General features: G+C 44.8%; 1 protein-coding gene across 5 annotated transcripts in view; it reads right to left on the bottom strand.

Annotated features, from left to right (window-relative positions):
* Positions 1-1,267: 1,267 nt before the first annotated feature.
* Positions 1,268-16,788, bottom strand: part of FOXO3 (forkhead box O3) — a 95,150-nt gene continuing 79,629 nt past the window's right edge. For 3 of the 5 annotated variants that reach the window (XM_082047227.1, XM_082047230.1, XM_082047229.1), the window contains exon 3: positions 1,268-5,393. The gene's annotated coding sequence lies outside the window, so the exon portion shown is untranslated. Of the gene's footprint in view, positions 5,394-14,181; positions 16,489-16,788 lie in introns of those variants that run through there. The other 2 variants (XR_014183508.1, XM_082047228.1) reach the window with 2 other exon arrangements.

Below are 16,788 nucleotides of genomic sequence, written 5' to 3' on the forward strand. Positions count from 1 at the left end.
CTTATGTTGAAAGTACTCAGAAAGATAAGAATGATCTATTCCAAGGCCGGGTGAAATGAAGGTCAGCGCTAAAGCATTGCACAACACAACCAAGTGGGTTCAGCACAAAACTTGCACAGGGTTTGATTAGCTCGTTGTCGCTGCTGCTGCCCCTACCTAAATTCAGGTCAAGGCTGAGGCCCTTCCACCTGGCACCTCACCAGGCCAAACTCTCTCATCATTTGTCCTAAATACCAGTGGGGTGATGCCAAAAAGAAGGAGGATGCGGGTCCTTTCCTGCCAGATCACTGTTGGAGGAGCCTTCAGAAAAATCAAGCAAAACAGCTCCAAGGCGAAGCCGTAGTTGCTGCAGGACAAGCGCACTCTCACTCTGGGAAGGCTACACACACACTTATCCCAGTCAAACACTATTTTCTGACTGATCTTGTAGTATTTCAGGCTATCCGTAGTTAGAACAAGGCCTGAATAGCTCTTGCTATGTTACACAGGGGACATCCCCAAGCTGCTCTTTATACTGCAGTACTTGAGCACAATACTCCTGTGGGCTTTGCATGGACCACACAGTGGTCGTCCCCCCTAGAGTCATGGGAATCCCCTCCCTGCTGTGTGTCAAGGCTCCTCTTTCTTGAAGACATCATTTACCCTTGAAAATTACTCCAAAAAACCATATACACCTGTGGCTTCCCATTAGGGTCAGAGAAGAGTTTTTTGTCAACTTGTCTCGTATTTCTGAGCATGCTCTCCTGTGCCTTGGCCAGAGCCCTCTCTATAACTTTCTACTAAGTCAGGCTGCTGGTTTTCTTACCCCAAATCCCCAATGGGTGGTTTCAAGTTCTCCAGGCATTCTTCAAAGACAGTTTGAAACCCAGCCAAGCCCACGGAGGGGTATAACTCTTCTCCCAACCAGTTTGCAGTTGGGCTGGTTGTCTCCCAGGAGGGGTAAGCCGGGCTGCAGCTGCAGCCGCCATCCCACGGGACAACCCCTGCCACCTCCCAAAATCAAGTGAACTTTGTGATTTTTAGCAGCAGGAAATTATTCCATCGGGGGTTATTTGATCACCAAACCCAGGCAGGCTTGGGTGAAGGGTTGAAGTGCAGAGGCCCATGTAAATAAGTGTTTATAGACTCAAGTGGATGCAGGATCAAGTCCCCTCCCCAGCCCCAAATCCCCACCAGCTGGTTTCACCCAGCTCAGAAGTCACCACTTTTCCAGGTCCTGTGTTTAGACGTCCATCCACGGCATGATAAAACAGAGCAAAGGCAAATGTGCAATGTAGAGATCCATTATGCTTTATTTACATGCGTCACCATCTCTTTTACAAACTAGATTACAATTTAAAATGGAATACACAAGGCAATATCTACTAACACCAAGTGGAGTAAGCAATGCGTCTCTACTTCATTTGGAAAGGGGCAGGTTTTGCTCCAAAACAAACTTCCTTCCAACCTCTGTGTAGTAAGGTAGTATATTCCTCCAGGGCAGCATCTTTTTTTTTTTTTTTTAATATAAAATCCTCAGTAAGACTGCAACATGAGAGTGTCTGCTTTCAAATGAAAGTACAAGATAGCCCAAATGAAAAGTATAAACTGTTCAGCTCTTCGGTATGTAAAGACGGCCATGCGTGATAAGGCTGTGGATTTAATATTCTTCCAATTTACATGGCTTGAAACAAAAACAGATAAAACAGTTTTACAGATACTGTATACATATTTTTTCCAATCATGCAACTTTTTTTAAAAAAAAAAGTTAAACATGTGAAGCCAAATGTACAATCCATTTTTTCCAACCCATAGTAACAAAATGTATCTGGTCCTCCTTCGCATCCATTGCCAATTCCTAAGGTATACTGTGTACTAAAAACACACACAGGACACCGATTGCCAAGCAACGACATCATTTTAGAGAAATACATGACCTAAAAGGTAACTTTTTGAAGAGGTGGCACAAACATTTCTGGAGTTAAGCAGTGGTCAACTATTCAATTTTTCTCAAGAGAAAATTTTTTTACAAAATTATTAAATCAAGCCCCAAACTTGTGACTAGGAACTGCACAAATGTCACCCTTTTAGACCTTTTGTTTAGATCAAATGTTTAAATGATACCTATATAAATGTTCTGGACCTTTCTCCACTTTACATGATTTCAGAAGTAAAACTTCTAGGCATAAACATGTTCAAATACCCAAAGGCAAACGTTTTCAAAAGGAATTTTCCCCAAAATAGCCAGTCAAGTCTGTATTTTGACACCTGAATAAGTGGCCCTTTGAATTCAGCAAGATTTATTTAGCACCTCAGAAGAGGAGGGTGTTTACTGGGCACCTCAGCAGGCGCAGATGGTGGTGACCGTCCCCTGGGCCTGGGGCACCTGGCATTCCTCTCCTTCCTTTGAGAAGTGACGAGGGCAGAGCGGCTCGTCCCCTGCCACCACAATGGAGTCCCCGACACTCGGTGCCTGACACCAGGCACTTCCGTTTGAAAATTCTGGCCACAAAAAAGAGCAACACAAAGCAAACCAACCCTGAAGAGGCTGGCCAAGTCCACTGTTCTTCAGCAAGTGCTGGGCTACTCTCCAAAGCAGGGGCCCAGCGAGTCCCAGACACACCACTGGAAATGCTTTCCTCGGCATTGCTGGGAGGCAGGTTAAGCCTTTCAGCTGCTAATGCTTTTATTTTTTTAAGAAAAAAACCTTATCTGTCCTTGATAGGCTGTATCTGAACCAACTGGTTTTTCTCCGTTTTCTGAACAGAGTGGACCTTAGTTTTCCCTCTCATTTCTGCCAGTACGAGCTGGCTCCGCTGCACTCAAGGGGACAAGGCTGCCATAGCAGAGCAGAAGTTGCCCCCATTTGGTTTAAGCTACCAGGCCTTCCCTTGCCTTTGACAAGAACTGCATTCGTACCAAGAAAAAAAGTAAAATGATGGATTTTTGTCACCTTGGCCATACCATCAAGTCAGGCCTTACTGGTGCTGGTCTTTGGGCAGGCACCCCGGGTCTCACCAGAGGACTCACCCATGGCAGGGGCCAAATGCTGCACCCCGGCACGGGGAGCCACTGCATGAGCTCTGCTGGTGGCCGAAACCATGGGGCAGGGGGACGACCCCAGCCGTAGGGCGGCAGCCAGAGAGGAGCCTCAGGGAAAGGAGCACCAGAGGGAAGTCCTTCAGCGTACACTTGCATTTTGGGGTGTACTGGGAAGCTGAGAGCTAATGCTACACGCTCAGAGGAGGTTGGACATAAAGCTCTTGACCAATTTTGGTAAAAGGTGCCTGCAACTGGACTCCATAAAAAGAGACCCCTAGCCCAGGTGACTGTGGCACACGAGCAACCTGGGTAGCTGGCAGCTGGTAGAGATGGGCAATGAGGATCACCTAATTCCAACAAATGTAATAAATTAGTCCCCACGCTGACAAATAGACCACCTCAGTGTAAAAAGAAAAAATAAGCTTTTTAAAAGACGAATGATAAACCCTTGGCTGCTTGAAGAGTCGATATGCTACAGGGCTACAATAACCACAACTGCACAGAGTCTACACAGTTATAACTGTGGGGAGAAACCAAGAAGTGCATCTTTACGAGAGAACAGCGTGGGGGCTACAATACAAAAACAAAACGTCCATCACACTGGGAGCTGTTGTTTCACCAAAATCACCTCAGGGACCTGGAAAGTGAGGGGCGAGGAAGGGCCCATGAATGCTTGTTTTTGTGTGTGCGTGCGTGTGAGTGGCGAGAGGGAGTCACTCCACATTGCATGGGACACGGGTCTGTGGGAACTCATGCACTGAGACTCTGGGTTAAAATGCTAGTTTGTTTTCCTAACATCCATGCATAATGATCCATTTCTGTACATAATAAAATATATTTATATATTTATATGCATAATGCTTTTATGCAAAGAAAAAAAAAACTTCATTTATCACTTTGGAGAATTATGTATACACTGTCCTATTCAGAACGTCTTCCTATCAAGTTCCTATGTACCAATGGTGTTTCCCCCTCTTTTTTTGGATCCCTCCCCACCAAGATACTAATAAAAAGTAATCAAACTTTCCAGATTATATAGAGGATCTATACAGCACCATACCTTTTATTCATTATTATTATTATTATTATTATTAATTTTACAAAAGAAAATCTTAGAAGCAAAATATATAAAACTGCCTTTTCTTTCAGTGTCATTTATCCTGTTACTATCTGTGCTCATATGAAAAGCCATTTGTATGATACTGTTCACCTTGCCATTCCCTCTCCTGCTTTTTCTGCCACGACAGATTATACATAATGAGAAGGAAAAAATAACCAAGGATATGTCCAAAACAAACAAACAAAAAGGATCACTGATGCAATAACACACCTCACAACAACCTGTGCCTCAGCTTCTGGCGTTGCCACTGCAAGCCATCTGCCGATGCCCAGTCTCTATGCTTTTCTGCAAAATGGTGTATTTCCCTTAACTTTTGCTTTTTCAAACACGTTTACAGGTGGCAGTTCAGCCTGTAACCCTTCACTGGCTGGCTGCGGCAGGAGGGGCAGCCCTGCTAAGGGCGGGCAGCAGAGGGGCTCCTGCCTTGGTGGGTGCCCGTGCAGGCAACGCACCCACTGTCAGTCTGTCCTCACGAGCCACAGGGCAAATCCACCGGCTTCCCTTCTTTTGCAATCAACCCTGGTTTGACGCTTAGGGAAAAAAAGAAAAACCAAAACCAAACAGGGCTGTACCATTAAATTTAAGGAAAGAAATAAGAAAGAAACAAACCAACCAACCCAACAAACAGACCACGCACATCACCCCTCTCTGGAATTCAGCCTGTGGATTGGCATAACAAACGCTGTATATTCAGAAAACCCTGACGTCTGAGCAGTGTTGGGTTATAAGCATCTCCTTGCGTGTGCACAGTACTTCAGATTCCCCAGGGAGAGAGAGCAAAAATGGTCAAAAATCTAAAGAAATCAAACTGGAGGTTGTACAGGGGAGGGGGGTAGACAGGGAAAACCTCCAAAAAGAAAAGCCAACTTAAAACATCCCATAAACCATTAATATATTGAAACACCACATACTCATCGACAAGTAACTACTGTAAAGGCTACACAGTGTGTTCTCAACAGGATGGTGCTGAACATTGTCTCCACAGCAGGTGCTTGGCCATCCCAGAAAAGAAAGATTTTGCATACTTCAGAATAAGTTCAATTCCCAAAAAGAAGAGAAAAAAAAAGAAAAAAAAAAAAAAAAAAAAAAAAAGAGGATCTTCACTCCAGTAAGGGGCTTATTAACAGTCTGCTTCTTTAGGAAAATAATGCAGGGTTCACAAAGGTCGTAAGCTGTAAACAGTATCACTGTCCACTTGCTGACAGCAGATTTGGCAAAGGGTTCTCTCTACATCTCGTGTCAGTTTGAGGGCCTGGAGAGGAAGAAGAAAAGACAGTGAGACTGTTGCATGTAGGAAAAAAACACAATAAAAAAAAGGCAACCAAGCAAACCTCCAAACCCAACAACACCTTACACTGACAAGCAATTTTAATTTGTTTGCACCCAAAAGTTTCAAATTCATAACAAGGAATAAATTGCAGCATGACCCTGCCTGAAAATGCTTCAACCTTGCCATGGTTTGAGTGTGCTTCTTCGCTGGTTTAGTTGATCCTGAGCAGTTAACTCCCCTATCAAAAAAAAACCCAACAGCCAAGTCTGATTTACAGAAGCCCAGTGCATCATCTACTCGTTAAGCTTATTTCCTGGTGAAGCACGGAAGGATCCTCCAGCTTTTCTCCAAAATGATCACCCTTTCCCATCATCACCAAAAGGCTGGACGAATCTTCTGTCAGGGTTTGGTATCAACCACCATCCTTGAAGGACAGCTGAAGAAGGCTCCTCAAGAGAAGCAGTGAGGAGCCAGGAATTTTGGTTCAGACTTCGGAGTTCTCCATCTTCCTGCTCATATGACACATCAAGAGGCAGGGCTTTAAAGACAGGGTTAGCATCCAGCTTATTCTGTAGCTATGAAACTTTGGAGAGTATGTGCATTTAAAAGAAAGCATCTTCAGGAAGCTTGCTGGGTAGCCATCTGCATTGCTGGGCATGTAACTTCTGACTCTGAAATGGCTCCTGAAAACAGGGCTTAGTCCCTCATACCACCTACAACCTGCTGAGGATCTTCCCTGAGGTGAATGACTGGTGATTTTTTTATACAGTGGAAAAACAAGGGGGCACTTGCTGAAACCAAAAAGCTATTTGAGTTGATTACAGGAATGTCTTTACTCTCAAAAGCGTGTGGTATCAGGTACCTTCATGAAAAATGGTGGATTTAGGGGAACGGCTGGATTAATCTGGACCAGCATCTCCTGCAAGGGGGGTCACCCAAAGGCAGTCATGAGATGACTCTCCATCACTGTCCCTCTCCTTTCTAAGGTGCCAGGCACTGATCCTATGATAACATTTTATCAAAATGACCTGTTCTGATAATGCTAAATGATTGATGGAAATTTAATCATTCTGTCTCATGGTTATTAGAACAACAGCATGACAGCTGCTCCCTGCGCCATTAAGGGAGAACTTCATTCAGCACAGCTTAGGGAGCAGACAGATTGTGCATTTCACCCAAACAAAATTTGGCTTTAGCCTTAATTATGTGGAGGGGCTTGGGGTAGACTGTTTTGTGAATAAAGGGATTTCTGACTGGATCAACATATTGATTCCTTCATTTTCAAAGGGCAAATTAATGCTAGCCGTTCGTTAATGTGACTGCCTGGCAACAACTCTATTTGGTGTGTCCTGATGGCTGTAACAAGGTCAGCAGAAGATATCCAGACAGGCCTGGTAGCCCCCAGTAAAACCTGGTTAGTGGCTTGTATGCAGCTCAAACAAGAGAAGGCCCTTTTTCCTGCTTCTCCTTAAAGCCTCAGCACCAGGGGAGCTGGAAACGGGTGACTTCCCCAAGCGCAACCTCACCCGAAGGGAAAGCTCAGGTCCCACAGCTGCAGCCCAGCCAGAGTGGGAAGTCTTGCTGACTTCAAATGAAGCCATTTAATTAACAGTAAATGACTACAAAAATTCCCAATGAAGTACCAGAGTAGAGTTTAATGTTTAAAAATGTATGTAAAATGCTATACTATGAAACAAAGTTTCAAGAGGAAAAAGCTGGAGGATGGATGCTCATGAGCATCAGTTGTGGAAGCAGCACTGCCTGATATTTTTTCCTGAAGACATGCGTCCTCAGACTGTGCCAGCCTCTAAGAGACAGACATACAACTGAGGTGAAATTTGCTTGTAGCAGAATCAAAACACACTCAATTTTCACAGCTCTGTTTACACAGACTTCACAAATGGATTAAAAAATGAAAAGAAGTAGATCAAAGTCTTAACCTGCCTGCCTTCAAGTTACCCACTGAAGCTCATAATAGACCCACACACTCTCACTTTCTGTCTCACCACAAAAAGCCTTTGTTAACCCTGAGTCAGTGGCCTGCTGCTTCAGAGCAATGAAAACCATATCAGGCAGGGAAGCAAACACTTCAGATACATCTCCATTTATCAGTGGTCCTCAACCACAACTCCCAGGTGGTCACCATCTCCTACCCCCAAATATCGCCAGCTGCACCCTGACCCACCATGAGGTTTTATCCCATTCCTGATGGCCATCGGAAAAGCTCATCCTCTGGAGTGTCACCCTGAATTTGCAGAGGCAGATAGGGATTCTCCTCTGGTGAGCCAGGACAATGCTGTCCTCTAAGGACAACACACAGTTCTCCAGGTAAAGTACCCTAGTCCCCACCTCATCCTTTTCCCTGACCTGTACCATTGGGTCCTGTTTTGGGAGGTAAAAGCAGCAGAAGTATGAGCACAGGGAGTGATTAAAAAAATAAATAGAATAGAGGTCAAGGAGGGATACAAGAAAGGTGAAGTCTAGCAGGGCTGGTGGGTTAGAGCAATGTCTGGTAACATGCCACGGCAAACTCGTGGAGCCCCCTCTCACATGTGGCATGGTTCCTTGTTTCTTACGTTGGGGGGAACTTCCAAAAAGGGCACTACTGGAAAACATCCTCTGCCTGTACTTCATAAGTCACTCCTTGGAAAATTATCAGTTCTTCCTTGAAAAGCTCCTCTGTCAAACCTGAAGCCCATTTTCAGTCATCAGGGAGCGGAAAGCAAGGAGGAATTTTAGGCTTTCTCCTGAAGTTTCTTAGACTTCCTTAAGACTTTCTCCTGAAGAAAGCAAAGGCTTTGGAGCGCAGTCTTCACAACTGCATTGACACCTGGGCTCTGTCACACACACACTTAAAGGCAATTCCACTATGGCTGTTTCGACCCCCTGGGTAGAGAAGGCTGGAAACAAGATACATCTGCTGGACATTAGAAGAATCCACACTACTATATCAAGCTATAGCTTATGCAAGCATATATGCATGTGGGTGGTGAATATAATGACTTTAAAACAGAAACAACATTAAGTGAGGGGTGAGAAGGAACTCTGCCTTTGTCACGTTCCACAGACATTTTGAACCCTAGATGCTAAATCCATTTATCCTATTTGGTGGAAGAGTGTAAAACAACAAAAAAACCCCAGTATTTCTGTGTTGTCTAATCCTTCAGCTTGCAAGCAATTATGTGGGAGATAAGATGCCCCTTTCTTCTGTTCTCTTCTCTGCATTCCCATCCTTCACCTTGTTACTGACCAGTTATAAATGCTACTCTTGCTATACCCAGTAGATGAGCTTTCGGTTGTGATTTCCCTGCCAGCAACAACATTTCTTCACCTCTGTCTCACGTTATTACACCACTTAACTGGGTAGCTATCACCCATCCCCATGGCAGCTCATGCACCATCAGAGGAGCTCTGAAGGATTATCTACTGCCTGTTGCTTTCCTCCTTTGATTCCTACCAGTGCCAATTATGCAGCATCAGAAATTTCTTCAGAATAGAAAGGTGATGCATCAATGCTCCCCAAGAGCGAGGAACAGTTAATGTACATGGGTGCTAAGTTTGTCAGTAAGCTAATGTAATGATCAGCCCATAAATTTTTTTGTTAAAAGAAAAGTTATGTGCTCCTTTACATAATTACGGCACCAGAAACCACACTACCAGCACACAGGTCCTTTGTATGATGGTCTACCAAGGACCCCCTGATTTGGCTGGAAGGCTTGTTGAGTGGATCACATATTGAAAAATATCATCACTTAGAGGTCTATAAAACAAGTGTTTTCTCTGTCTGCCACTCCATAATGACTCCCTAGGGACAGGAAATCCAAATAACTACTTTATCTGTCCAGAGATTGAGGATGCAAACATTTTGAAGGAAACCTGAATCCTTTGGTGACAAATGTCCATTTGATGTAGTGCCTCTTCCCTTGATTCGTCATTGCTGCCAGCAGTACAGCATCTACTAAAAAAATGGGGATAGGCTCAAAAAGCAAGACTTGATTACGTGCGGGTACAAGCTAATATGTACCCGAGGTTTTCACAGCTTGAGACTAAAGAATACACACAAATTGTTTAGAAACAAATAAAGAAGATAACTATTGTCGCAAATCCTTCTACGACGACAAAACTGCAGCATGAGATTTTTTTGTTCATCAGAATAAAATTCAGGAATGCCGACACCGTGGCAGGTGTGGCATAGTGACAGCCCACAGGCTCCGTGTACGCTGCACTAGGATGGCTGTGTGCTGAGACACAACGCTGAGGTCAGGGTGCGAAGTCCAAGGGGAAAAAAAGAGCTGGCAAGAACATATTTTCTTTCTAAGGCCTGAGCTTTCAGGCATGTTGCAACTTCACTTTTTCTCTTTAAATTCTACTCATAAAAATACATCTTTTCCAGTTCAGAATCAGGGATAGAGAGTGAGGGAGAAGGATGGAAAAAGGAAGAATGCCGGCACAAAAGTGAGACTTTTGGGAGCTACAAAGTTGCTGTGCTGGTATTTGAGTAGGCACATAAAGCATGGAAGTGTCTCTTTTCCTTCTATTGCTGCTCTTCCACTCTAAGAAACACTGCAAACCATAGCAGACAACCAAGGATTTTGGAAGTGAATCTAACTAAAGACAGCAGATCATTCTCTCACACTGTATCAGCTCCCTGGGATGAAAGGCTTGCCCAGAACTGTAGTGAGGTCCCACAACTATTGATATGCATGTTATTCTGATATCCAAGTTGTCTACAGAATCACAGAAAAGTCCAGGCTGGAAGGGACTTCAGCATCCTCTGCTCCAACCCTCTATTGCAGGCAAGACCTTAGATTAGGTTATTCAGGGCCCTGTAAAGCCAAGTGTGGAACATTTCCAGCAAGGGAGAATCCACCACTCCTCCACACAGTTCACTTTACCCTCAAAGGCGACTAAGGTCCCTTCCAATCATTTTACAGATGAAAAGGAGATACCCAGAGAGAAACTGGTTCACCTATGCTCACACACTTAAAAGTAGGTCAGGTTTTCCTAATGTATTGGGACCTGATGCTGCCCAACCAAATTCACAGGAAATTCTTCACTTGCTTGCAAGAGGAGCAAACACATGCAGACTCCACTATGTATGTCACTGTGTTGTTTTCACATCTACAGGCATGTGAGTGTGCAGTTATGCTGGCTTTCCAGCACAGGCACTGTGCTAATTACCTAATTAGTGTTGAGAACCATCACATCTGGCTGTGTTCAATCCTCTGCCCCGACCAACAGAGAAGAGTTTAGATACAGGACATCATCTCTCTACAAGGTCTCCAGGCTTCTCACTTGACAACCTTGTTGTAAATTTTATCCCTGGCCTTTTGTTCAGGGGCCTGAGGAGTGAGGTGGAAGTCCTGCCAGTTATGGGTCACATTGCCGTTGATTGCAAAGTATCAGCCTGGGTGTTCAGCACAGCAACTTCTATGCAGGATGCTGCTGCGCTAGAGGAAGAATGCCAAAAATGCTTAGAAAATACATCTTCTATTAGGGGTAAAGTACATTGGCTGAAATAATGGTGCTTTCTTTAGGCACTCGGGACGACTGGGAAGGAGACCTCTACTGTGGACCAGAAAACAATGGATAAGTACTGCACCTGTGCAAGACCAGAGAAGGGTTTTGCTTTCACTTTTGAATCTGAACAATAAGAGCTGCTTTTTAGAGTAAAAAGTACCTGCATGGCTGGAAATATCCTGAATTATATGTTTACAGTGCTATGGAAACATGCTACGTACTCTTTTGAATGTCCTCATAGAGTTTCTTTCTCTCTGCCAGGTACCAAGCCTATTCTAAAAACATCCTCCCTGCTATGGAGTCTTCTCATTTTCTTCTGCACCAATAACGCTCACACGAGGATTTCCACCATGGTGATACAAGGCAGGAGATCCTCTATCATGACTAACATGTGGCAGAAAAGGCAAGAGAGGGAAGGTCCTTCCTCAAAACCAGATTTTCTCTACATTTATATGAAATAAATTACTCATGAAAGCCAGGAGAAGCAGTTTGCAAGAGCAGGCAGTAAAGGGGAAAACAATGGGCAAGATATTCAGCTCAGCTGCAAAAGTGCATTAACACAAGCCATTCTCCACAGCATCATCTGGGAAAAGTGGCTTTTTTTCCTGGAGTAACCACAAACAACCACAGCTACACAGCGGTCTCCATTAGTTGAGCCGCGTCTCCATCTGATTACCGCTCAGCAGATGTCCGCTCCGCCAGACTCCAACAACCGCCACCCTGCGCGGTAATTTGAGTGGAAAAGTTGATTAAATAGCTCCCACGGACTGGACCAGAGTGCAGCACTCCCACCACCCAGCCGCAGGTACCCGATTTAATGGGGTCAGTGTCCCCACGCACGGTGTGGGCACTCGATTGGGGGTGGCGCTGATGGGAGCATCTTGCTATCCCACGCTAGAGCTGTGCTCTTCGGCTGTCATCAACACAGCACTCACACCTCTACAGCTGTCAGTTCATCACCTTGGCTGAGGGCTGAATTGCTACGAAAAAAGATCTCGACCTTTCCTCAGCTGCATGACGCTATGTTTCTAAAAAGGATTACTTATTACGCACTTCTTCAAGAAAATACATTTTTAGGAGGGGCTGTTTAAAAGTCTGGCTCAAAAGAAGAAAAAAGAAAAAAGCCACCTGTAACCATCCCAGCTATCAGGCAACAGCACGTCTGGGGACCAGTGCTGATCTGCAGCTCTAAACAATCATTACGGCTCATTCACATGAAAAAGACGATATGTGGAGACTCATTCTGTAATAAAACCTGCGTGCTGCTGATCCAGGGAGGAAAGCACTGGGGAGACCAGTTGATGCAAGTCGTTCTAAAAATATCAGTTTGTGCTGTCATCTGGTGAGAGTATGTCATCCTGCAATCTTGGCATCTGCAGGGACAGCAAGTTTCTGCCTAATTATTGCTGCTGAATCACATGACAAAGCATGAGGTACTAAAAAATATATCTATACAAAACACGGACAGAAGAACATCCAAACCACGGGAACAGACCACTGTCCTGGCTTCAGCTGCTGTACACTCACAACATAAGCCTGCAGTGGCAATCCTGGTTTATATGGATCTTTTTCCTCGGTTAATAAAACCCCAAAACATAAACCCAAATTAAAAAACACACCAAAACCAAAAAGCCCTGCTCCCAGAAGGAGTGAGCGATTCATCATGTTTGTGTGTCAGCTCCTGCCGCCTTCATGCAGCAAAAGCCACCGCATCCCTGCAAGTGTGGGACCGGACCCCGAGTGGAAGGGGCTTCAAGGGGCACCATGGTCAGCAGGACCACACGGGGGGCAACCCCAGCGGGGTTTGCCTGGCTTTTCCCCCTCCTCCACAGCCGCCACAAGTGCTGAGTTTGCTCCCCTGTCACTGGTGTGTGCCCAGGCAGCGAGGAACCTGCTTGGGGCAGGCCCTCCTTGGAGTTAATGAGATCCTTGTTCCCAGCAAAATACATTTTCTACATATTTTTGTTCAAAGACTAAGCCTGGTGTGCATGATGTTCAGCTAGTCACAAAACCACCTTTCAGAACCTGGGCTGGCTGAAACAACACTTAAACTTTAAGAGCGTGCCTTAACCACTAACCTGTTAGAAATGGACCAGAAGAATTTGCTGCTCCTGAATTTCCTTTAGATTTTTTAAAGGCAGCCAGCCCCATTTTGGCTCCATGTAAGAAACCTACCAGCCCTACTCCTAAGACCTCATTTTTTGAAAATTAGAGAGCAGGAAGTATAGCTGTGGTGCTGAGGCTGTCAGCATCCTCAGGAAAGAGCTCCACTGATTCTGCTTTCCACATTTCAGCCTTGAAGAACAGAAAACAAGCTTTCTGGTAAAGCATAAAAATAATCTTCCTAGTGGCATATTGTACAGAGCTTTCTGATTCAAAACTCCATCCAAATGGAGATATTTTCACTATCTACTTCGACTTCTAAGATGGTGGTGTAGCGAATAGTAAGTCATCCTCAGAACTGTGCTTTCATCTTTGGTATGAATTTCACCCAGAAACAGGTGAACGCCAGTTAAAAAATTGTCAGGTAGTTCAAACTGATATGGACTAATGAAGTATCAACAGGCATTTTGTTATAATTCATAGGATTTTGCTTTATGAGAGATGTTAGTCACCAAATTGTGTGAACGTTACAAGATGTTGCTATTAGCACCTTGTGCACTCTACTGCTACAGGAAGATCGTGTGGTACCTAGATGATGATATGGCAAAATGAGTGACTTTAACTGATCTGTGAAGTGTTTTACTTGCAATTCTCAAGTCAACGTGACTCCAGGACAGCTCTGTTATGGAGCCCAGAGACATGCCCCTAAACAGCACATTGAAATCTGTCTCATAAGATGCAGCTGGATGAGTTTTTCAGATGGTGAAACCAGCCCAAGAAGTTCCTGCCCTGCTTGTGCTCAGCCACCCTCCAGCCCCTGCCCAAGCCCTCCCAGCATCGCTGCCTGTGCAGTGCCCTTGTAAACTGCATCACTGAAAGAACCAAGGTAAAAACTTCTTAGATGGGTTTTGATACCGAAGGAAATGTTTGCCCAAGCGCTAGTTGATCATAGGCTCCTGACATTCCAAGCAGCAGTAAACACCCCAATGGTCTACTGTGCCTGTCTGTTCACAACTACTCCTTGGTGAATGTCAAGTCCCTCGAGACTTGGTGGCTGAGAAGGACCATGGAGCAAAGCATGGAGCTATAGGAACCCCAGGCTAAGAGAGGACTCTGATTTCAAAATAAAAGGTATTTTAGACACAGGTGATGGAAAGGAGACGTCTTTATTTATTGATAAACAAGCTGAAAAAAATAAGGTGATAATTATCTGAGTGGGTAGAGGGCTTATCCAGTGCTCTTGGGAAGGAGGTAGAGACAGAGCAACAGAAGCCCCAGCCAGCTTAAGAGGCGAAAATTATGGCTGGGTGAACAAAGCAAGAAAAAGGCATATTGATTTTCTCCTTTCCTTCTTACAAGAGAAAACAAAACAAAACAAAACAACCCCAAATTCATTTATATGCCTCAATGATGGCCCTTGGAAAGGCTGGGCACGGCCAGCCTCATGGGCAGGGCCAGCACAGAGGGACCAGGCCAGGCTCTCTCCAGGGACCATGCACAGGCTTGTGTGCAGCAAACGTGCACAGCCACTAAATCAGCAATGGTGGCATCTCCGGCACAGGTTTTTCACTTCCCTTATGAAGAAACTGTAGTTGATTTTCTTCCAAAGTAAACCTCCTCTCTACACCTAGGGTATGTATAACCTAAATACCTTGTATTTGGCTTCTTATTTTTTTCCTGAAAACTGACTCCAACGTTCCTTTTATTTTCATGGAGAACACAGCACTCACTATTCCCAGGTATGCCAATAGCCCATTGTAACTGCTTCTGTCTGCCTGCGAAACACACCTGGCCACCCTCATGAAATGGATTTAGTGTAAGCAAGCACCAGGCTCCTCAGCTTGAAAGCATTCCCCAGTTTCCAAGCCTGCAAAGATTTTAATTTAAGGGTCCCTGTTGCGACACCAAAATAGAGAAGTAACAGAAAAAGCAATTTAGAATGACTGTATCTGATGTCACACGAGGCACCCCTATGAAAACATGAGATGCTCGTAGGGAGGCAAATTCTCAAATGGCGCTGCTTAACAGAGGAGGAATGGTGCATGATGAACCAGCTCAGCAGAAATCATCTGCACTTGCACCTGATACCGGAGGCAGCCCGCAGCAGCCGGTCCCCTTGTCAGAGAGAGGGAAAGAGGCTTCCACAGATGACTGGACAGTAATCCGCTGAGGAGAGCTGTCTCATTAATAAATCTGTCCTCTGCAACGAGACTCCACTCACACAGATGTGTCAGTTCTGTTATTGAGGGAGCAGCCTGAACAAGATCAGAGAGGCTACACTTTCCGTGAATGGCACAGGCTGGGGTGAAGAGGCAGGGGTGAGCATCGGTGAGGAGGTGGCATGGTGTGCCTCCTCCACGCTGCCCAGGCAGGTCTCCCTGCAGCCGTCTTCTACCCATGCACAGCCAACAAGGATATGAAAGCAGGAGGCCGCCCTATTTACCTTGTATCAAGCAAAGCTGTCAATAAAATCTACTTTTTAGGCCACATTTGGCAGACCGCACTGTTGGATGTTTCCCAGCAATAAAATTCTTATGGACCTTTTTTTTTTTTTACCTCATGCAAAAATGGTTTCTAGATCCAAACAGCTCATGCACCTGGAGGAAGAGAGAACTGATCAGCAAGCGTGACGACCTGCAAGTTTTTGCTTCCTGGCTCACAAGTCAATCCTTTTTCTTTCCCCTCTCTTTTCTTAAATTCTGCAGCACTGGGACTGAAGGAAAACCAGAATTCAGCTGTGGCCCTGGCCTTGTCAAGCTGCTGTCCTGTGCAGGGTCAGTGGGACATGTCGTCCTGTACAGCCTGTTCCCACAGCCCATCTCCTGGCCATGCACTGCAACCCTCTTGCTTTCCATGAGAAGAAGCAAAAGAACCAGAGAAATCCTCCCACTAGCAGAGAAAGCAAACCAACCGCTCCACTGGAGCGAGGCAGCTTTGCAGAATGACTGAAAGGAGGATTCCTGTGTCGTCTCGTTCTCCCTCAGATAGCAGATCACAGTAGATGTCTCCTGCAGTACTCCATACGCAAGGGAAGACCTTCAGGAGGTTCACCACTGCTGCTCATCTACTGCTAAGCTTCCCCTCGAACAGCTAACTGCGAAACAGAGAATGAAAACTCAATTAAAGATGAAAGGGGCAAATTATGAAGAGTAAAGTCAAATGACACCAACTCCTTCTTTCCATCCTTCATCCAGAAAACAAGGAAGTTGGAAGTTAGCTGCAAACTGAATGAATTTAACCTCATTTAACCTCACCACTGGGATACCCTACATACTATTCTGAAGTTAATAGAACACTTTCAATAATTTATAGCTAACCTTTTATCCTACTATATTTTGAAATCGAGTCCCTTATACTAATAAATAAACAAAGGAGAAAGGGCACTTTTGTGTGGCACCTACCCTATGAGTCAGTGAATATGCACGTGTGAGCAGGCAGCGGCATAGGCAGGAGCCTGCAAAATCACAAAGGATGACAGAAACAATGTTTATAAGTTCAAATGCCCCCAGCTGTGGAAAAGAAGCAATGGAAAAAAGCACATCAATCTGGAAAAAATTAATCTGAAGAGGCTAACATTTGAAAAGCACCTACGTCAGAACCCAGAACTACAGATATTCTGTTGGTGGAGTCCAAAAGAAAATGATACCCACCCCAGTCCAGGGAGGGACCAACAATTTTTGCATATTTAAAACATTAAACACAGCACATCTCTGGGACTAGAATGCCACCTTTGCTATTTCAAGGTATAATTCCT

Source organism: Streptopelia decaocto (assembly GCF_964273445.1).
Source record: "Streptopelia decaocto genome assembly, chromosome: 3".
Lineage (NCBI taxonomy): Eukaryota > Metazoa > Chordata > Aves > Columbiformes > Columbidae > Streptopelia > Streptopelia decaocto.